Below are 22,481 nucleotides of genomic sequence, written 5' to 3' on the forward strand. Positions count from 1 at the left end.
CCAAATGAAGCTACATGCCAAAATAGGATTGTGTCTGCAGTTCATGTCCACTGGGTCAGATGTGAAGCTTTAAACTCGCAGCCAGTCCTTGAATTTAAATAAAATGAATCAACTGTTGATGATACAATGACACTATGCTAAAGGAATAAATAAGTTGAGGCCTAAAAATGTCTCTGTAAGGTTTAGGGAAAGACCATATTTTGGAGGTCAGTGAACCTTTGTTGCCATGGTTACACATGATTCAAATTATGGAACAACCAAGGGACTGACAGTTGGAAAAAAGGAAACCGACAGTTTTGTTGACCCATGCATCAACCCTGACCTCCTTCCTCCATGAACTTTGTCACTCGTCACCTGCTTCCTCCTTTGCTCTCGTCACTGTTACTGTGGCCACTACGGACTTTGTCACTTAAATTTAAACATATTTGCATTTTGTGGCATTTTGATTACTGTTTGTGTCGTTCTTGTTGAGAGGACAGTGCAAACTGTCACTGCAACTAGACTCTGCAGCCTCCCACTGGAGGTCAATGAGACAAAACTCATGTCACTTTATCTGGAAGGAAAGTTATAGTGAACATTTTAAAAATAGCTGTTAGTTTTTCAAGCTGCATTAAAAACATTTTATTGAAAATACTTGAAAAATATCTGCTTTTTCATCTTAATTCATCAATTTTTTTGCGATACTTCAGTTCAAGTTCACTATGCTGCAAAATGTGAGGAACTTTAACTATTTTTAGAAAGTACCTATCTACTGAGACTAAGGGAATTTGAGATGTTCTAGAAAAAATTAAAATGATGCGCAAATAAGTGTGTCAGGCTGACGGCTTGTGTAAACGGTCCCCTAACAGAAGCTCAGAGGGCCATGAATCAACCATGAAGCATAATCAAATCAAATGCAAATGTGGTTTGTTTGAATTTCTTTTTTTTTGTTGTTGCTGATGCTTGATGCCCTGAGGGGCCCTGTCAGTTGTACAGGGAGGGGCCGTACATAATGAGGGGTCACGCTCAAGGGGCCCTTTGTAAGCATGATGAGTGGGAGCCCTTTTCTTGGGGACAAGATTGTGGAATTAGTCCAAGACAAATGGAGGTGTGAGCAAGGAGGACCCCCTCTCTCTCTCTCACACACACACACACACACACACACCATGTCCTTCTCATTCTCCACCGTGCAAACTGCCATTCATGAGACTGAGAATGTGTATGTGCATGAGACAACTAGCGAGGGGCCCATGGGAGGGGAGTGGGGGTGCCCAGGCCTTCGGGATGAGAAATGTGGTTTCATATCAATATGCTAAAGTTGGACATTCCTGGAAATCTGGGAAAGTGCTCTGAGAGTGGAGCTACATCCAACAGAGCTATTGCCATCTGCTCTTGTGTTGCGAAAGTGATGATGACTCAGATGAATTCTGGGAGGACCGTCCTTCTTTTGTCATTTATTTATTTAATGGAGTTTTTTTTTTATATAGATAAGTTTGATGTTGCGAAAGGTATTTCAACCTTTTTTCACATTCATACTGTCATTGAGCTGAGTTGACATCATAACTCTTCATAATTCTAAATTAACCGTTATTTTCATAATGGCTGTTACCCACAAAAAAATTATAAATAAAATAAAAATAAATGTAAGGTCAAATGGACGTGCACAGCAGCAGATACAAAATGTGCCAAGGCAGCTTTGGGAATCATTCCTCCTGTCCATACTGGACGATTAAAGATCCGCCTAAATGTAAGGGATGAGGACAAAATTCAAAGTCCTCATTCATGCAAGATTACATTCCAAGTATATCTGAGGCTAATATGAGTTGTCAGCAGTCTGACTGAAGCGAATCGAATGGATATCGTCCAAAGTTTTGATCTTTGTAGTAATATATTTAATCTTTGTGTTTCCCTATTTAGCTGCAGTGAAGGGATAGCATTGGCCTGCACTGAATTACTGTGTTATGTGCTCATTTTCAACCTTCAACAATGTTTTTGCTATTATTGCATTGCCAACCTCAGCATTAACAGCTGAATAATTACCAGTCAAGCATGAGCTATTTTCAAACATTAACTCTGGAAAATGGAGAACGCTGCAGGAGATTGTCCGAGCCGGACGCGTTCACAACAGCAGGAACATTCAGGCGATGGGCGGCACCTGGGTAGAGCGTCAACTCGCTCACCGTGAATCTTCCGGAGATTCTCCCACTGTATTCTCACATGGGCTCAATTGGACTTTTTTCGAGAAATTCTACTTGTGGACTGGTGTGAAAAAGGTTCTGGAAAATGCTTGGACCTCAAAGCTGACAGAAATACGGCTGAAGCAGTTGGCAAATGGCCATCATCATCATCATCACCACCTGCTCCCTGCAACAAACGATGTTCAGCAGCAGAGGGAACTTACATAAAGCACCTTTGAGCAGTGCGACATTAGTTTCATAGAGGCCAAATATATCATATTCATATGTGTATTCATGAATTAAAACCTAAATCTTCATGATAATGACAAGGATTGGGACAGAAAACGTTACTCACATGGTTTTTAAAAATCATACAAACACACAATAAAGCTCAAGTTTATTTCCACCGTAGTCCACCCTGAAACATTTAACAGTTTTCAGAAGTGATATCTGCGGGTTTCTTGTGGCATTGTTCCTAGTGGGCTGGATAGAATGTGTCATTCCCCCCAAACAGAGAAAAACCCCCGCAATGTTAAATAGCTTTGAGCCTCTCACCCCAGTCTCCTAAACGTCATGGCAGCGCAGAAACTTTGAGTGGGCAGGATGATACAAAGTCAACAATAGGTTTCCTGAAACAGCTGAAGTAAACTGAGTACAGTTGGACAAGTTGAGACGTGAGTTCATATTACTGTAAAGTGACTGGATCATTCATTTTGAATCAGACCATACTGCCATATCACTTCAGAAAAGTCACACTAGAGCTTCTTTTCACTGCGATTCGAAAATGAATAATCAATTAAAAAAAGTACCTAACTTGACTGAGCATTGCACACTGCTTAGGATAATTTGTCTGGTAGTTTTGGCACCAGTTAATCCACTGAATCAAGAAAAAAATAAACACACAAAGATGCAGTAATTTAAATGATTGTCTCATCACCCAGTTGCATTTCAAAGAAAATAGAATATCACCATGTTTCCAGTTTCCGTACAAGAAATATTCTTACTTGTAACATGACACATGGAGAGAAAAAAATGCAAATCATCAATATTTACGAAATATAATTCAAACCACTTGAAATGTCTCTTATCTGTGCTCTGTTTATTCACGTGAGTTGTAGACCAGTCGCCTTCATAAAGTTAAGAGCATTGTAACCAATTTATTCTGCATCCATCTAATATTTAGAGGGACATCGTTAGCATGGTAAATACAGCCTAAGCAAAGCTGACTTTAACAACGTGGCCCAGTTGATTCACATGCAAAACAGGAGGCTCTCTTTGTAGAGCAGTGTGGAAGAAGGCTTGTACGTAATTACAGAAGAGGGGTCTCAATGCCATCGTAATTGGAGGCAACGCCCCGGCCCAGAAAGGGGCCATGGGGCTCCAAACATGTTGAGAGGTTTATTGCAATAAGGTCCTCAGTCCACCACTCTTTAAAAACCTCAATGGAGGAGATTGGGGGTAACAATGGTGGGTTAACATGATTGTGCTTGTGTGTTTGACTAGGCCCTGGGAGCTCTCTGTTGTTTTTCTCTACGCTACCGGTGAAGGGGAGGTGAGGCGTACTGACGACAAAAGCGACGAGTGCTTGGGAGCATAAAGGGGCTGGTTCATCACGGCTCTAAAGTACAGGAAGTGTCTATTCAATGAAGCCTCAGGCAGCCAAGCAACGGTGCAATCTGGGCACTGGGGTGGACCGGGGCTTAGCAGGTCCAGAAAAGGTGGCGGAAGAGGAGGAATTGAGTTATGACAGAGTTACAGTACAGTGCACAGGCCTTTAGGGTTGTTGTAGGGTACAGTTGGACTTGCTTGAATTGCTTTCATATTTGTCTGGGCTACTTATTAGCATTGCATGGATTCTGGTCAGAGTACATATATGGTTTCACCTTCTTCTCTGTCTTGTGAAACCTTATTTACTCTATTGCTCCATCTGTGAGTCTTCTGACATTGCCCATGGGACATGAATGCATTCCCTTTCGGCTCTCATCTTTAACCCTCCAAATATAAACAAAATGAATTTTAAGTCCTTTCATAGTCACGTTACACCACAATAAAAAATTAAAAAAACCATCAAGACAGCAGAAGCCTTTTAAAGCAAATATGTGTCTTCCTCTTTTGGTGTGCGCCCATCCTGACTAACTGCTGAACAGATTTTCTGTGTTGAAAACATATTAAAATCTCTTTCTGATTCCGCCGACTTGCACCGGAATTTGTCGGGCTGAAAATAATGAATTGCCAGTGCCTCACATACACAAACGCATCTCTAATGAGCAGTGTCCTACTTGTTCAATTCATTACAGAGATTTTCTGATGCTTTCATCTTTTTGCACATGCCTCTGCGTATGACTGCAAATCGGGTGTGCCACAGAAGTTGTCCATGCTGCGTATAGGTCTGTGTGTGTGTGTGTGTGTGTGTGTGTGTGTGTTTGTGAGTAGGATGGGGGGGTGTTGGTAGTTTGTACACATCCGCATTATCTCTTGCTGCTCATCCGGCTGAGAAGCTGGCCTTAATTACAGCTGTCTGCCTGAGTCACTAGCATGCTCCCCTACCTACACAAATAGACAGCAACAACAGGCAGGATCTCAAAAGAAAGGCAAGAGTGGTTTCGTCTTGAAGCCGGAGGGCAACTTCTCCCTGCCAATGAGATACAAAGGTACTGTGGGTCCCAATCCAAATGGATCCCTAAACCATTTTCCCTTGGGTCTTGTTGACTTCCAACTGCTGTAGAGGGGCTGGGAGTTTGGATGGGCTAAATCCATCGTATATATGTATTTTTGCCTCTTGGTTAAGTGGTTTTGTTCTCTCATCTCTTTCAAGTCTTTTCAAATCAGCTATATGGAATCAACTTTGAGCTCTGAAATTGTGGCAGAGGGACCGGTTTACAATTAGGCTCTAAGTTTTCAGAGAATATACCTCGGTCTAATTCAGACCGTCATCATCCCAGAGGCATTCTGCTGTATCTTGTATGGCTCTTTTGATAGACTCTTTATGTTTAGGCAGATTTTCTTTTTTTCCTTAACCCACTCGCTGTTTGAAACTGTCGACTCAAATGAAAAACTTTACATGGGAACTGACGGGGCTACAATTAAACATCTGGAAATACCAGGCACAGCCCAGCTTGGGTGGAAATCGGGTTGAGGCTATAAATAAATTCCATACATTTTCTGTGGCCGGAGCCTACCCCAGCATGCAAAGAATTTCATTTCATGCTACCATACAGTATAACAAGGCTTGGATTTTGGCCAAGTCATCATCTTCAACCACAATGTTTTAGTAGCTGGCATTGGACCACTTGCAGGCAATACGATCACAATGAAATGGCAAACCATACACATCTGTGTGGATGAATGTATGTCCATGCAGAATAACATGTGATGCAACAAATACACCTCTCAGCTCAACTAAAATGAAAAAGGAGCTAATCCACTTGCAGAAGAACAGCATCTGCCACCAGCTTCAAATATGCAAAGAAAGGTTTCGGTGTTAAATAGACAATTTCTTCATGTATGAGTCCTTTTTTTTGACCGGCACCATTGTTTTCCATCCAGTATGTCTGCAGCTCTGGTTACATTGGCTAAAGTTTGAAATTAATAATTGTTAAAAAAAACCAAAACAGTAATTTCTTAGTGCCCTCAAAATTAATCCTTACTCACATGATTATAAAAAGTGGCTTGACAGAAATAATATAAAAAAGAATAATGAATCAATATTTTATAGCCACTGTAACCTGAACAATGCCAAAATCCTGTGATTCTTTTCATATTTTAGGTAATAATACTATTGTATGCACCAAAATGTTACCTTATTTGTTCGCACTTCCAGCATGTTTGACATTTTTTATGAAGATCTGTTTTTTTGCTAATTAATTATGGGATATTTGATGACCATAATACAAGCAGGCTAAGATGTGTAAATGGGGGAGAAAGCAGTCCAGCTGGAAAGAAATAAAAATATAACAAATATTTTCAGATGAAATTGGAAAAGTAATCTAACAACCAAGGATACCTTTAGTGAATTTTTATCTGCATTGCAGATAAGGAATAGTTACTTCTACTACTGTTGAACTATATCATATACAGTTTATTGTGGAATTTAAACTATTGATACTTTATTTTGAAATTGTTTGAAAATATCGCAACCAGATAGTTCTTTGTAATTTTGATATAATTCCGATATAAAAGCAAAACGTTTTACCAGAGAGCCACAATCGAAGTGCTGCAATAGTTCCACTGGCAAGGAGTAAAAAAAATAGAAAATAGAGGACAGTCAAGTTCCTCAGATTGCAAATGTGATTCTGAACACATAATAGCATTACGAATGTCACCGTTCTGCGAGCCCAGCACCTACTGATGCTGTATTATTACTGCTCAGAATGGAGTTTGTTCAGTCAATCACCTGGTGTGAGGTGGCCGCTGTCTTCGCTTGCCCGGCCGCTCCTCGGCTCCTCTCTCACTGCATTAACAGCAGGGAGTCGACTTCCAAGGCCTGTAAAAGACACACTCCATTAAGTCTCCTACAGGACCCAGACGCTACTTGGATACATGAGGAGAAGAAGTAAAGAAATTTGCACAACACTATATCAGATATGGACTTCTGATGTGCGCATAGTAGTGATGACATACAGAACAAAGAAATACTCGATTATCAGCGTAAATGAGAAAGCGTGTGTCGGTATACAGTATACTCAAATATAAATATACAGTACTATAAAAAGAAAGAATGCAGCAAGGCAAGGTAAGTACTGCATGTTGACAGACAGACAGAGGACGTGTGGGGGTGTGAGAGTGTGTATGCGTGTCGAAGAATGACAGACGGCGGATGTGCATTACTGCATGTGTTGAGGGGAAAAGAAAATAGGCCATGTGTTTGCTTTTGTGTGTATTTTTGTACATGCTTGCATTCGTGTAGACCTGTAAAGTTGCATGTCATTGCTCATTTTATATCTGTGAATTCCTGCAAAAAATTGTTTTTATAAGGTCAAGACCAACTCAGACATGTTTTGAATGAATTATTGTGACAATCACTCACTATGAGGACACCCAAAGATATTTTTCATGGGCACAGGCGAACTGGTTGTTTATTTTTGGCTTCTCAGACTTAAGAGATGAGATTCATCCTCTCTAATAATGACTGAACGCTTGGCGTCACCCATCTCTGTAGCTTATTGTATTATTGTGGTGTGTGCAGTTCAAGTGTTGGCTGTGCACATTTTAAAAGTTCAATAAAATACATGTCATTTTGGAGTTGTCACACTTCTGTGAAGTTGACAAAAAGGGGATTGATGTTGATGTCCTTTAAAAATCTTTCTTTTTTTTATACATATTATGTATAAATGCGTAACTCCTCCACAACCCCAAAACCTTTCCTACGTGTGTTTTAAACTCAGATTGTCATGCGGGAGCAAACGCAGCATCTTCATAAAGACCACAGTTGGCTGGATATCAAGAGACAGAGGCAGAATCAACCTCTTCCTCATCACATGCAATGCATCAAAATAATTGGCAGTACCCAATTACCCTGTGATCCGTGTGCAGGAGATCTGAGGAGTCGCCCGAAAACGAATGTGTAATCAGGTACCCTCTGGTATGAATCACAGATGTGACGCTGGCGTGTCAAAATGTTGGATGAAATATGGCAGTGCACCTGGCAGAATGACAAGTGTCTTTTTAAAATGTCACATCAAAATCCAACAAAGAAAGATAATTCACTGACAATAAGCGCAAGTTAATGTGGCTTAATCAACTGTGGTGTTACTTAACAGTCAATTACAGCTGTGACCGTTCATGCTCATGACTCTGAAGCCAATGGAGCTGAAGAACAAGTAGCTGTTATACAAGAGTCACATTGTTGTCAACATGGCTGAGAGTCAAACGGTGCAGAATGCACATGACCAAACCATACATATAACAGAGTTGTCTTTACTGGAGGCAAAAACTCCTTGTATGCTGTGGTTTATTTTTACAGTGTTTATTTTAAGAGAAATGTAGGGGTTTTTTTTCATTAAAAGAGAGAAGGATTAACTGTAATATCTATGAATTTCGAAGTGATTCGACTCCAAAATTGTACCTGGACTACTGCTGGTTGTATTTATGAGAAAGAAGAGGTGAATGAAGTGTAGAGGTACCGACCATAAGAACCTACTTTCACTACTTATATTCGATATTTTACTCTGTATAAGCAGAGACATGGCAACATTTACTGGTAGACACCTCTCTGGCTCAACTAGTGTAGTTAAATCTCAATGTATGTAACAAATAAATGACTCTTCAAAATGCATATTGGCTAACTGGCTAACTTACGACAAAGTGAAACACATCAACACCATCATCACAATGTTGGCAGAGAAGCACTATGCCCATTGAGGTCAATGGAAATCAAACCAGTGACCGTGTCAACTACCACCTACACTTGACCTACGAGAGCTTCAGCGTCTATTCTAACCTTTTCCAGCAATGGACATTCAGGAAATTGGCATAGAGAAATAACAACGTCCAAACCCAAAGATGACATGAAACGTCAAGAAAAATGTCCGAACACCTCATGTGGAAGGACACGGTGATAGGTCAAGCTTGAGTCAAAGTCCTCTGAATGAATGCCTTCTAACCATGAAATGTCGTCGCTGTCAATCAGTGGTCGGGTGAGATTGAAACTGGCACTGGCCATGTCACAAGGTGCCTCCTGTCTAAGTGGGCTGCTGCTTCAAACAGGAACAAATACTGAAGACTATATGACAGACTCTATGATTCAAATGACAATCGCTGGAATTGTGTTTGTTGCCACATGACAAACTAAATGTATGATGGGGTTAAAGGAATCATATGAGTACAATGTGTCTTTTGTTGTAAAGGGTGAACATGATGCTGCTCTCCAGAATGACTTGGACCATGATTCTATGGTCCAAATACGTTTTGACAATGCAAATATTTTGTGCAAACTATGGAATATAAACACGTGTGCTTTCATACTAATGCTAACACGCTGTCAAGCCTTCATCACACATCGTCAAATCAGCATTTGTAAATCCTTCTTAGTTGAGGGTGTGACCTACTTGGAAGATGGCTGGCGTTTTGTATCAAAACGGACTTGAATATTGATACAAATTCCTTAAATATCCTTGCTGATTAGAAGTACTAACTATTGGGAATTGTATTTTGTACGTTGTATATAGATGCAATAAAAATCTGGGACAGAAAGTGGAAAACACTGGCCTCCTCTTCTATGTTCAGGATGTGGGATAGTAAAGCAAAACAGATCTTAATCTTACAAAATAACTGCATGTGGGACCAAAAAGCCTCTCATGTGGATAAACATGACCCTTGAAAATGGCTTCTTCTAACCCCGTTGAATGCAGACAATAGGAATGTTCTTTAATTTTTTCTGTGGTTATTGTCTTCTACAATGAAATCTATATCCATGCTGTGCACAAGTGGAAGAAGTAAAAATAAGGGTTGGAGAGTGATTATGTAGAAATCACTTGTATGCCTTGTGTACATTGATTTTTAAGTATGTGGTGATAAAGAAATCAACAAGAGTAAATGTGTTTTCTTTTTTAAATTCTCATGCTTATTGTTCATCACTCTCAAAATAAGAGTGGATTCAGCTCTTTGAGAAATAATTCATGTCACACTCCCCCCTGAATGCCGTCCTCCTTCTGCCTGTATTCCTCTTCCACGTGCCCCTATGGTTAACTCAAAAATGCACATATATATTTCATTTATTTATAGACCTCTTATTTTCTTATCTTAAATGCCCTTCTTATAGCCTCTGGCAGCACAGATATGACGTTAAATCTGTTGTAGCTGGCTGCTGTGGCTCTGAAACAGACCTCCTTATTGGCTCTATTTGTTGTTGGAGAGCTCTTGATAAAGCTTGTTCTAATGTAGTTGCTCGAGCTAAAGGCTTTGAATCTAAACGCACAACAAAGTAGCTAACACTATTACATGTAATACATAGAAATATCTACTTAAATTGCCACTGTGTGACCCGAAAACTGTGAATTATTTTCTAGCACATTACAGAACCCCGTCTGAGATAAATGACTAACTCTGGGTTGCAGCGCCGGGGAGACAGAGGCTACATCGGCTTATGCTTGAGCGAGCATGTAGGCCATATACGCCACGGATGCACCACACACCCGGAGGTGAGTGCAGCAGAGCTTCTTCTTTTTTTTTTCTTTATATATAAACGTCAAACAAGCTTCACTGCATCCCTGTGACACAACCTCTAACTCAGAGAGGAGTCAGCCCCGTGCTGAATGGAAAAGGCCTCATATCAGCACGGAATATGGTAAATTGTTAAGGATGAAGATGAACAGTGTTTGGAGGTGTGAGTGTTGATATGATTATATTTCAACAAATTTCAATAATTGTGCAAATTGCTGTAAACCAATGTAACCAATTTGATGATAACAATACTAAAACTACTGTAATACTACTACTAATAATAATAAACAATTATTCTAACTTAACTGTAATTGCGACATTATTTGAAAATATTAATTTTGGTAGTAATGCTGAACCATAATCCCACTAGACATATGTTATTATAGTTTCTTCTTATTTCACTGTTTTTGATTAGTAACTGCATGATTCAACATAGAAACTCTGACTCTCGGCCATTTAGAAATGATCTCTTCTATTCAGTTTTCTGAATGTATTTAATATTTTCCGTATTGTCAGAGATTTTTCCTGTTGAAATAGATAGAGGAAGGTTCAAATCTTATAAACCTGTCACCACTTTGAAATTCAACATGTCAATATACTTTTTCTTACAGTTTTTAAGTTTATGACTTAAGTCTGCGGGAGCAGGTCCGAGTGGGTGACATCATTCAGAGATGCCAGCTGCCAGAGAGGAGACGCTGCATGCAAACCCTGCTTAACAACCACAGACTGTATATAAAAATGGACGCAGTCACCGTTTCACGAAAGTGAAGCTAATGCAGAACCAATACAAAACCGATATATAAATATACCAAGGGAGATGTAGTTACTCTGTTGTTAGGGGATGTGACCTATTACATCTTTCGGTGGGGATGGGCACCCCAATCCTCTTTTCTCGTTAGATATCAGTATTGAGATTAGATGTGAAATTTGAATATGAATAAGGGTATCTGAGCTAATTATAGCCCCTCATCTCACTGCTTCGTCAGCACCGGGCGACATTGAATGGAATCAAAAACGCCTGGATGAGAGGAGGAGGAGGAGGAAGGCAGGAAGAGGAGCGATAAAGAAAGAAGTGAGGAGGGAGGAGTCCAGAGATCAATCCCTAGTTTGGGATTACGTGTGCTCAGATAACATCCTCCACTCCGCCCACCCCCACAGAGATGTGCCTATATTCAGGGCGAGTGTTCCAAGGCTGCACTGAGTGATTCCCTAACCAATCGACACACACTCACATACAAACACGTACAAAAGCACCTTCAGTTAAACCCTGCTCCGCTCATCCGCATAATGCTGCTGGCCAAGTTTACACCTAGTTCTGCCGCCACGGTCTCCAAATGCGATTAGCGCTTATCTGAAGGAAGACCGAACTACCTTCACCATCGCGTTCATCATCATCACATCCATATTCATAATGTTCAAATCCCCTGTGGAGTAAAAGTAAAGGGATTCAAGCACCTGAGAACATGTAGCGCTTAGTGGAGAAGGAAGGGGTTGTAGATTTCATTCTATTGAGGTCACAGCGGCGTATAAGACAAAATGGATTTTCTGCCTACCAAGAGATATCCACCATGGGAGGAAAGTGACAACTCTTGTCATACAGCGATTGGCTGCACAAAAATGAGAACAATTCAGGGAACTACCTTTAAAATGAAGTGGTGTAAGACATTCCTTGACAAAGTTACAATCATTTGCGGACAATCATCTCTACTTTTGAGAAATACCCCTGTAATAAGATTCTTATTTGCACAAGCTTGTATATTCTGTAGTTTTCTGCTAACAATAATGTCAATTGTTATTATCATTATTTTTATTTTTATTTCATCTGTTTCCGGTAGTCCAGCACGCAGGTCTTAAAATGATGGATTCCTTCACAGGGAATTGGTGACACTGTTAAGTTTAATTCATTGCGAGAGGAAGAACAGGTTTGAAAACACAAACCGCGCTCCATGTGTGGCAGCGCTGCTGGAGACCGGTGGTTAATTCGAAAATGAGAAAAACCACCGAGTTTTATTGAATGTCTGTTTATTCCCCCGAAAATGCGTCGTGTGTTTCATGTTTGTTGGCTAAATTGTGACCATATTTCCACTGTAATCCTATCTCGGAAACTTTGTCACACCAACATCCGTGAGAACATCTTGTCTGTGTCCATACCTGCATGCTAGCAACAAGACACGCTTCTTACTGGATCGACAGGGATAAAGATTGACAGGTAATACAACCAAATGAAACCTATCATCTGCAGCATGAGCCCTGTTGCTGTCACAATATGCTTTCCAACCTACTGTAGCGTCATTTGTACAGATTGCTGATTGGCTTTCTAAAAGTTGGGCTCCAGCTGAGAAAATCAAGGCGATTGTGTTAAAGAGTGTCAACCTCTTCTCTACCAGAAGAGAACATGGCTGCTGAAATGCATGCTCAGATTTTAAGAGTCAACAGAAAACTTTTCGTGCCCTAGTGGCTCCAGGCGGTATTCTTGTTTGGTCACCGTCATAAAGACGGCGGTATGGACGCAGGTCATTTTCGTCAGAGCCGCCTCCGGAGGGAGTTGAACACAGCACTTTGGAGATTAACAGAGAATAAGGAAGAAGTATGTACACTGAAGCTCCTACTTGGTTCTGCTGCTCCTGGCATTAACGATTGGTAGCGTTAACATCATGGCTAACTCAATGCCAGCAGCCTGGCTACTGTCCGAAGCAGAAAGAAGGCCTGTATAAAATCCCAATTTGAACAAAACCTCAAGTTTGACATCCAGTAGTGTTGATAAGTAAACTGACTTTGTGAATTACTTATCTATTGGAGATTAGTGCTAAAGATGTTTCTCTATTGCCATTACAGTGGGCAATCAGTTTTACCAAACACCCAAAAAGTTGTCTGTTTCAGTTTTAAGTACGAGGTACAAGTATGAGGTGCTTGTATTTTTACTTACATTTAACTGTTAAACCAGAAACAAAAAAGGTCATCCTTTATCACATGTTGCACTTGTGGCTTTACAATGACAAAGCTTTCTCTCTCACTCTTTTGCTCTCCTTTCTCTTCTTTCTTTTGTCATGCACTGTGTCTCCAATATCTTCTTGTATTCCTTTACTTCGTCTTCCTATGTCATGGCCACAGCTCCTCTGCCCAACTGTAACGAATGTTTCCCATCATCGGCCACATAGACCTACCTTCAAACCACGGCCTTAACGGTTTCCTACCGCTTCCGACTCCTTTTGTGCGTGTGTGTGCGTGTGTGTGTGTGGGGGTTGGTGAGGGGGTATGCAGCACGCAGCTGCCAAAAGTGCTGTCAAAACCCTGATAGCATCATCACACAGGAAAGAAGCTAGTGAGCTAGACACTAGCTGGCGCTGCTCAATGTGGAGGAAAGGGGAGAATTGCGGTTCAGTGCTAATCTGTCTCTTTGTGGATAAAACAGATGTTCAGCAGGCATGGGAACTCTTCAAACTTCTTCACTGCGGCTTCTTTGTGGAGGTCAGGAAAGCGGCAAGTCCTTATCCAAAGTTTATTACCACTACTAATTAGCCAAGATGGATGCACAGTGTGCGTAAACCAAATGTTCACACTTAGGCTTTAGGCGGGTTTCAAAGAGAAGATGAAGTTACAGCCAGAGTCTAAGGCTTACAGAACGCCCACCCTGAACACACCCATTCACGCTGCTTACAATATCTGTCAGAGATTGCATGCATGGTGCCATTATTTGTGTGGTGCAGTATTCATCTCATTCCTGCAGGTGATGAACGTTGTCAAGATATCTCCAGTGTAGAGCTGCCAAGGGGTACTCGTGTTCAAACATCATGCAGTGTGGAAAAGACAAACCCACAGTACTGAAGCATACTGAATAAGACATGTGATCATCGTCTCACCTCTTTCCTAGGATTTCTGGTAAAGGCAATCACATCTAAAAAAAAACAAGACAGAGCAATAAAGGGCATTAATTAATTATTGCGCAACATATCATTATTTTTTTTTTAAAGCTTCTTCTAACTGAAATCTGTCAATTAACAATCCAATGTCACTGGCATGTGTTACAGGTCTTTGCTAGAAGTATTATAACTAAACCATTATACTAAATATGGTTATATTGGCTCTAACATTAATATGTAAATGGTATTGGTGATTTTGTATAATTTTTATTTTATCTTTGTATATCTCTTGGTCATGTTTTTTATATAAGCCATTACTGTTTTCTACCACACTACACACGCACTTTTACATTTTATTCGTGTAATTTGTATTTATGTTGTGGAAAATAAACTAAACTAAACTTAAAGTAAATACAATCAACAAACTCTTATACAAGAATTTGTAATGGATTAGATTTGCCATAAAAAAGTGTTTACTTAGTGTGTCTACTTCTAATGTGCGAGGGTGAAACTTCCCTTGAGCAATTCAAATGTGAGGTGAGAGGGATAGCTGCGCACACTAATTGTTACAAGTTTCAAAGTATGTACATTATGTAAATGTTGTTGTGTTAATCTGCATATACTCCAATCAGTTTTTTTTGTGGCGCTTCTATCTTTGGTGTCCATAATGGAATTTTCCTTTATAAACTAAAGTCACCCTGACTTCTATCAAATTTTAATAATTATTCCCAGGGCAACAGATGCATATCGGACCACAATCTAGATTACCAATCAGCATATCTAATATGCTGCAAGTGAACTTTGTTCTCTCCCCACATGTTCAATCCCGCGCTCCACTGCCACACCCCTCGTGCTCTTTTCCCTTGCTCCGCATCTTTCATCGTTCCACGTCCACAGGGGAAATGTAGAGCTTTTGGAGTAATTTCTCCTTCATAAACGCCTGTGCAATTAACTTTGCTATTTCTCCCACTGATTTACAGCAGCCATGTTGGAGACCGGAGTCAGCCAGGCCTTCTGGGTTTCAAAAGGTTTAGTTGGATAACTTCCCTCCCTCCTTTTCTCTCTCTCTCTCTCTCTCTCTCTGTCTCACACACACACATACACACACACGCACTTTCAACCACAAATGCAGACGTATTCACATCTGGTTCTCTGAAAGGAAAATGATGAGTGAAAATGAAGGAAAGAAAAGAGCAATGGGAGAAGGCGAAGAGGCATAATGGCAGAAAAATGGATGATTGAAAGCAGCAGTGCAAATTGATCTGACATCAGCCTACTTATAAAGGTGCATATTCAAAGTCATAAAACACAAGTATTATAGGGCCTTGACACATGATACATTAACCATAGAGTAATAATAATAATAATTCTGCTCCGGATAAACAATAAAAGAGTGATTGTGTTTCCTTTTACTTTATGAAACAGATGTGTCAAATGGACACATCTGTCAAATGGACACATCTGTGAGTTTTTGTCAAATCCTTTCATAAAACAAGCTGGTCTGGCATTAAAGTGCACTGTAGGAGCGTTGGCACTCACAATTTAGGAAGAAAAAAAATCAGGGTGTATTGGGTGACCCTGCTTTTTTCCTCATGGTCATGTCCACTACAGACTTTGTTTCTCATCATTCCTCTCAAAATATTACTCTAGTACATAAATGTGGACATGGATAGTGACAAAATGCAACGGGTTTGGTACAGATAAGGTTAAAAACTAAAAAAACATCTACATTGCTTAAATATTGGATAATACGGCTGGTGTATAGAAAACACCTGCAGTTTTGGTGGTTTTCTTCCTTGAATTGGAACCAGCTTTAGGAACTTTGAAGCCGTGGTGACGTTTCCTCTTTGCTGTAAATCATCACTCTGGCAGTTGTTTTGGATCAACATCTGTGATAAAACTGACCCTCTTCTGATAATGCATGGATGCAGATGGGTGGAAGATGTCAGAAAGAAAGGAGAACGAAACAATAGGAAAAAAATGTCCTATGACAAAGATTTGTGTATGTTTGATTAATAATGATGCTTTGTGTCTGAATAAAAACATTAAGAATATCGTAATAAATCAACCTGAAGCAATCGATTGGGCCTGATGATTGAATAGAGCAGTGGGTCAGATGACGCTGTTACTGAAACATCACATAGAGACGTACGCCGACTGCCCTGCCCTGAAGTGTCCTTGAGCAAAAAACACTCGCAGTTACACCTGTGCTCTCGCTGTAAATCGGATCAGCAGTGTCGCCTGAGTGGCTTTAAAGTTAAAAGAAACCCTGACACGGTGAAGTCAGATTTGGTTTCATAATCTTAATCACAGTTAAATGTTGGAGTCGAAGCACAACTGTGACGGGTTAAGAGGCTGACTCTGAAGCACCTTGAAAATTAGAGCAAGGGGGAAAAAAATGGAGATTCTGAAGACACAGTTCATTCGAGCCAGAGTTTCATTCTTTACTCGGGTAAAGGATTAGGATTACAGAGCCTGCAGTTTCCGCGTCTTCTCATAGAATTAACAGGTTCACATTTTACAGCTACCAAAGACGACTGCATTGCCACTGATTTTTTGTCGGTTATCATCCATATAGTTCTACACACAAATGTGCAGTTTGAGCCCAGAAATCCAGTAATAATACATCTCCTATATTTCAAGGCAGACACAGACCTGTGGGCATTATCTTGCTGCGTTTGCCGCCTCTGTGAAGTTCAGAAGAGTTTCAGCTGACAGGAAGGTGAGCAGACGATGACAGAGTTTTCATTTTGCAGGCAGTGTTTTTGCTCAAATCCTTTGAGTGCTGCTTTTAGACAAGCGTCTATATTTAGCACGGAAACAGTCGTAATTTTAATAATTTATTCCCAAACTGGTCTATCAGGATCAACCCTCCCATCCTTCCAGGGCTTTGTGCTGCAGATGCGACCACAGATCTCCCAGTTTGTCAGAATATGACTCCCAGAATGCCGTGGCTCCTATTTACGACTCTGTCTATTTACTCAAATGGATTTCAGACGTATAGGGCCCGGGCCCCTCCCAAAGCCTCCCCACATTTCCAAGCCCTCTGCGCTCCCAACACACACGTTACACGCACACACTCACACACACATATGCCCCTGCAAAAACCCCAGGCCCTGCCCTTGTCTGCTGGCCGCCTTGCTGCACACTGGCTCCATTCTTCCAGGCCACAGATTGAGAAGGCTGGTGCGTCTGTGTGTATGTTTAGGAATATATTGGTGCACACAGTGAGGGTGTGCTGGAAAGCCGGCGTATATGTGTTTCATGTCTTTTTCCTGTTTTTTTTTCTTGGTGATTATGCTGTTAGTGTCTGTGCAGAAGGCACAGGCTGCAGATGGTAGACTAATGTGTGCATGAGTGTCTGCATGTGACAGTAGCAGGGAGGGAGACAGACGGATGCAGCATGTCGCGATGTGTGCAGTAATATTCAGGCATATGACCCTCCACCCCCTCTCTCTTACCCCCCTGGTCCAACCCGCCATCCCTCCACGCTGCCCCGCCGGCAAACCCATCCACCCCACCCACATCTCCACCCCGCCACGCTCAGGCCAGGACACAATGTTCTCACCGAGGCTGGCCTGTCACGGCACAGGGCGTCAAAATGGATATAATTGGTTAGGGTCAGCCTCAACTTATGCTTTCACTTTTTGCTGGATTATGGCAAAAAATAATATGACACAACTTTATTAGTTCCCATGAAGGAGAGAAACTGGTAGAGGAACAGTACATGGAACACAATACTAAAATGAACATTATAAAAACATTTATTTCAAGGTTAAACTTTGATTTTCAAGGCATCACACATACACAAAGTCACAGTCGAACACATTCACTCTGTCATGCAACAGTTTTCCTTTAAGAATGAAAGCTATTTAATCACCTGTTGAAAAAACCTTGGTTTGAATTTTTAAGAAAGACATGTAACGAAAAAAATTTTGCCAAAAAATCCTATCACTTAATGTCACAATTAAAGATGTCTTTGTCGTTCCTCCTTTGCTTCCTGGTATTTCTCTGATGATCGAGAAGAAGTATAAAAACATTTTTTTTAAACCTAGATTGAGGCAAAACAAATTCTTACAAGTAGACAACTTTAAACATTATCGTAGCTACATAGTTAAATAATAATATTAGAATGGTGATTTGTTTTTTTCTTTTCTTCTTCTTTCTTTGGGCTGTAAAGTCCAATTCAGTGGCGCACAATATTCAATAGAATCCGATGTTTGTCTGGGCGTTGGTATGATAGTTGTGTTTGAGTTTGAGCTGAACACGGACAAAAGGCAGCTATTTATTAAGATACATTTTTGGTTCATGAGTAAAAATAGAGTGGGCTGTAGAACTGTGAATACACAGTCTTTGATCACTGAATGAAAAAAATCACCGAAGTCGTTTGTCACCGAAACAAAAATCACACAGTGTGCTGCAGAGAGCCATGGTGCTGCAACCCTGAACCTGAGAGCTGCCATTGCTCTCCACTGCTTGCACCACATGGCCACTAAATCACAGAGACAGGAACATAACAGCAGCTTACCTCTGTGTCAGCCCAAGGCACCGAGCACCTTCTCCCTGCCCACACCTCCACTTTGTAGCCCATGCCAAACAGTGTCACCCCAAATCTCATACTAACCTGCCTCCTTATGGCAGCGGCGCTCGATCAGAAGGAGACCACGGTGGCATGGCGGCGCCGCACGGCACCATCTGCTGCTGCGGGGGCGCGTAGTGGAGTAGAGGGACGGGCGTCTTCCCTGCCTCACCCGCTCTCTCCCTTTTACCTTCCTCATCCAAATCCTTCATCCTACCCCCCCCCCAAAAAAAATCCTCCTGATCATTTTCAAGTCCCTGTGCGCTGGGATTTATGAACTCCTGCAGTAGCCATAGCAACCATGGGCAACTTTGTATTTGAGGAGGGGAATAAGGGGGGCAAAGAGGGTGTTTGGTTGGGGAGGATGGTAGAAAGATGTGCGTGTGTGTGTGTGTGTGCGCGCGTGTGTGCGTTTGGAGGGGGTGGGGGGTCTTGCCGAGAAAGAAGAGGCATTGTTGTAGTGGTATTCAGGGTGTCAGCAAACCAGAGTAATTGCTGGGTCTTTATAAAGGGGAAGAGGTAAAAGCTTGTCTGGGGGGGTGCAACTCTCTAAATACTCCCAGAACATGGCTGTAGGGAATAAACACTCATTCTGTTTATATTGCCTGTTGACGGAGATTATTTTTTGAATTTTTTGGGGGGGCACAACAGTGATGGAAGGGTCAACTCAATTTGTCTGGGAGGCAAAATGAGACATGGCGTTGCATCCTCTATCCTTTATCATTGCAAGCATTCACAATCCCGTCACTAGGCTTCTAGGTGCAAAGGAAGAAGTTGGCCGGCTATTTACAGTCACCCTCTGCTAAAACATCTGTATTATATGCCACATGTAAATCCTAGAAACATAATGTACGTGATCTGTTTTTCTGTCTCCCTGACTGTGTCTCTGCAGCTCACTCCAGGATGTACATATCTGCTTTCAGCTTCTTATCAGCGCTCACAGTGCTCCCTGTAAAGCACAGCCTCCACCACTATAGAGACGTATTTGCTGTGAAAAGATGAAGTAAGAGTAAGAGAGAGAGAGGAGGGGGGGTGGAGGAAGGAAAAAAAAACTCCTGACACCTCAGACTCCACTTCACAGCCAGTGAAGGAAGAAAGTGAGCGAGCCGCTAAGCCTTCCCTCCCCACAGCCGCCTGCAAGGTGGAGATATTACAGTTCACATTTGGACAGATGTGAGGATCCCACTGTGGTGTGTTTGTGTGCGTGTGTTTGTGTGTGTGTGTGTGTGTGTCTGTGCAAGGGTAACTGTCACTGAGATTTCCATATACACTAAAAGTTTATCACTGTTTGATTTTGCTAAGTAACATTTCTCCCCCCCTACTCACAGTCTCACACAAAGATGCAGAGTTAAGAATTGATTCAAAGCATATCGGTAAGCTTGTCCTTACTTGTTGTGTCCGTTTCTGCGCGAACTGTGGTTGAGGTAATGGTCAATTTAGAGAGACTGTAAACGTTTTTGTTATGGTCATATTTTTTAAATGCACAGCAGGATTATTTCTGAGTGTGCGCTCGGAAAGGCTTTATGATTGAGCTGCCAGGGGGAACAAAGCAAACATGCTGCAAGAGACAGGGGCCCTATTGGGTGTAATACTGTGTACTTAGAGAACAGCAAGACAATAATAGCACAATCAAACATGACATGATCTTATTGTCCTCCAAATGTCAACTGCTGAGAGCAAACACTCAAGACCTCTTACTCAGAGAGTAGCCAAGCAAAGGAAAAAGAAGAAAAAATGCACTACGGTGGGCAAGAAAAGGCTGAAAAAGCATGTAAAACAAATACTCAAAAATAAAAACAGCTGCAGTCAGCATATGAACCGGCAGAAAGTGGATAACTAGGAGGAAGTCTGAGTGACTTGTCCAAACCCAAGTCTCATGTCTTATGCACTTTCATGTTGCATTATATTTAATTATAGATCATACTGGGGCAGCCCTGAACAGGGCCTGCTTGCCTCACAGGTAAAAAACAGTTGAATAATTCAGTGGCCGGCGCGTAGGATAGGATGTGGTGTGAGTGCAGCAGGAGAATAAGCTCACTGTTTTCCAAACCCTCAGCTCCATCTTTGCTGCAGGACAAAATGGATATTCAGTGAGGTTAAATGGCAGATTTTTACAAGCGCGTGCCTGGCAGCATAACCTATCGCGGACATCCTCCACGTATCCAGCTAGAGAAATACCAACCGTTACGGTTTATGTTTTACTTTTAATGCCACTACAAGTCATTGGCAAAGGCATTAATCTGAAAATCAATTGTAACACGCAGCAGCAAGCTTCGGAGCATTAAACCATGTCCACGTTCTTATACCCCGCAGTTTATTATGGGTTGCCAGTTGACTGCTATTACTTTCAGCCGCGCCCCCATTACAGTTTTCCAGTGCACCTAATATCTTTTTACACAATCGCAATTATGAGAAAGCAAATTGCAGGTGAAGCTATAAATACAAAGAGGGATCTTATTCTAGCTAGAAGGATGCAGAGACCACTCTTTTTTCTTTTCTTTTTTTCATTTCCTTTTTTTTTTTGCACACATTTATGGACACTGGAATAGGCTGCAAGAAACGGCAAATCTAGTGGCATATGATTCTTGTGATTCCTTAGTTAAAACAATGTGTTTGCCTCTCAGGTTTCTGAAAAATTACATAACATTCGATGTGAATTCAAACCAATTAATGATTGAAAATTACAAACAAAATGAAAAATAATCATTGAAAATGGTCCAAAAAAAGTGTTTTTGTGAGTGGACGACATTTACAGAGCTCAAGTTAGATAATAATTGGAGCTTCAACAAAATATTATCCAGTAGTGAGGCATAATTTGACTTGGCATTTGTGTAACAAGTGCCAAAGTTGCAGCAGACAGAAAGCTGCTTCTTTCATTTAAAAAAAACCCTAAACCTATTGATTGGTCCTGCGTTTGGAGTTCAGTAATGACTCTGGTGATTTCATCCTTTGATTTCATTGCTTTCCATTGTTTTAAATTGCCCTGTGATACGTGTTATATTCTCATTAAATAGAAAAGGTTTAACACTGTGTCTAAACTGGAATTAAGAATTCTCATTGTCTTTATTTGTTTTGCCGTTTGGAAGACTTTGATCAGATTTGACCTTTGACCCCAAACTGTGGCCAGTGCAGACACATGCAATATACATTTGAAACTGTCTCATTAAGTTTCTGATTAAAGGGCAGACATAACCACAAAGCCTATTTAAATAATGTTGTGTTTGCTGCTGTTAACCTTGACTTTCAGCTCGACACGAGACAGTGCTACAACACATCAGTGGAATATAGTCCCAAATAGACAAACATTCAGTATATGTTGGGGATAAAGTGCCATTTTGCTTTGTCTGCACATGGCTGACAGCATACGCAGTCAATGCTGTAGGAATACTGTAACATTGTAATTTCACAGCGCCGGCACACTTTGGGGAAAAAAAAAAATAGGCTAAAGACACAAAATCGGAATAAAGGAGGATGCTTGTAGAAGCATTTCAGTGTTCCCAGCTGCTGTATCTCCGCCGACTCTGCTGAGAGGCAGCTTTGGGATGCACAGCAGGAGTCTGCAGTGGTGGGAATGTGTTGTGCGCTTCTCAGTGGTTCCTGCTGAAACTTTAGAATGGGATTTCGTGTCTTTGTCTTTCCCCCAACAAAGTAAGCTGCCCATGTCCGTCAGCATATATATATATATATATATATATATATATATATATATATATATATATATACACA

The 22,481-nt window shown here is 41.0% G+C and overlaps 1 long non-coding RNA gene across 5 annotated transcripts in view; it reads right to left on the reverse strand.

Moving 5' to 3' along the window:
• Window positions 1-22,481, reverse strand: part of LOC124850923 — a 42,198-nt gene that overhangs the window by 13,111 nt on the left and 6,606 nt on the right. For 2 of the 5 annotated variants that reach the window (XR_007032016.1, XR_007032017.1), the window contains exons 3-4: window positions 14,177-14,211; window positions 6,550-6,639 (exon numbers count right to left, since the gene is read on the reverse strand). This is a non-coding gene — a long non-coding RNA (uncharacterized LOC124850923). Of the gene's footprint in view, window positions 1-2,536; window positions 6,640-14,176; window positions 14,212-18,800; window positions 22,463-22,481 lie in introns of those variants that run through there. The other 3 variants (XR_007032013.1, XR_007032015.1, XR_007032014.1) reach the window with 2 other exon arrangements.

Source organism: Scophthalmus maximus, chromosome 13 (assembly GCF_022379125.1).
Source record: "Scophthalmus maximus strain ysfricsl-2021 chromosome 13, ASM2237912v1, whole genome shotgun sequence".
Lineage (NCBI taxonomy): Eukaryota > Metazoa > Chordata > Actinopteri > Pleuronectiformes > Scophthalmidae > Scophthalmus > Scophthalmus maximus.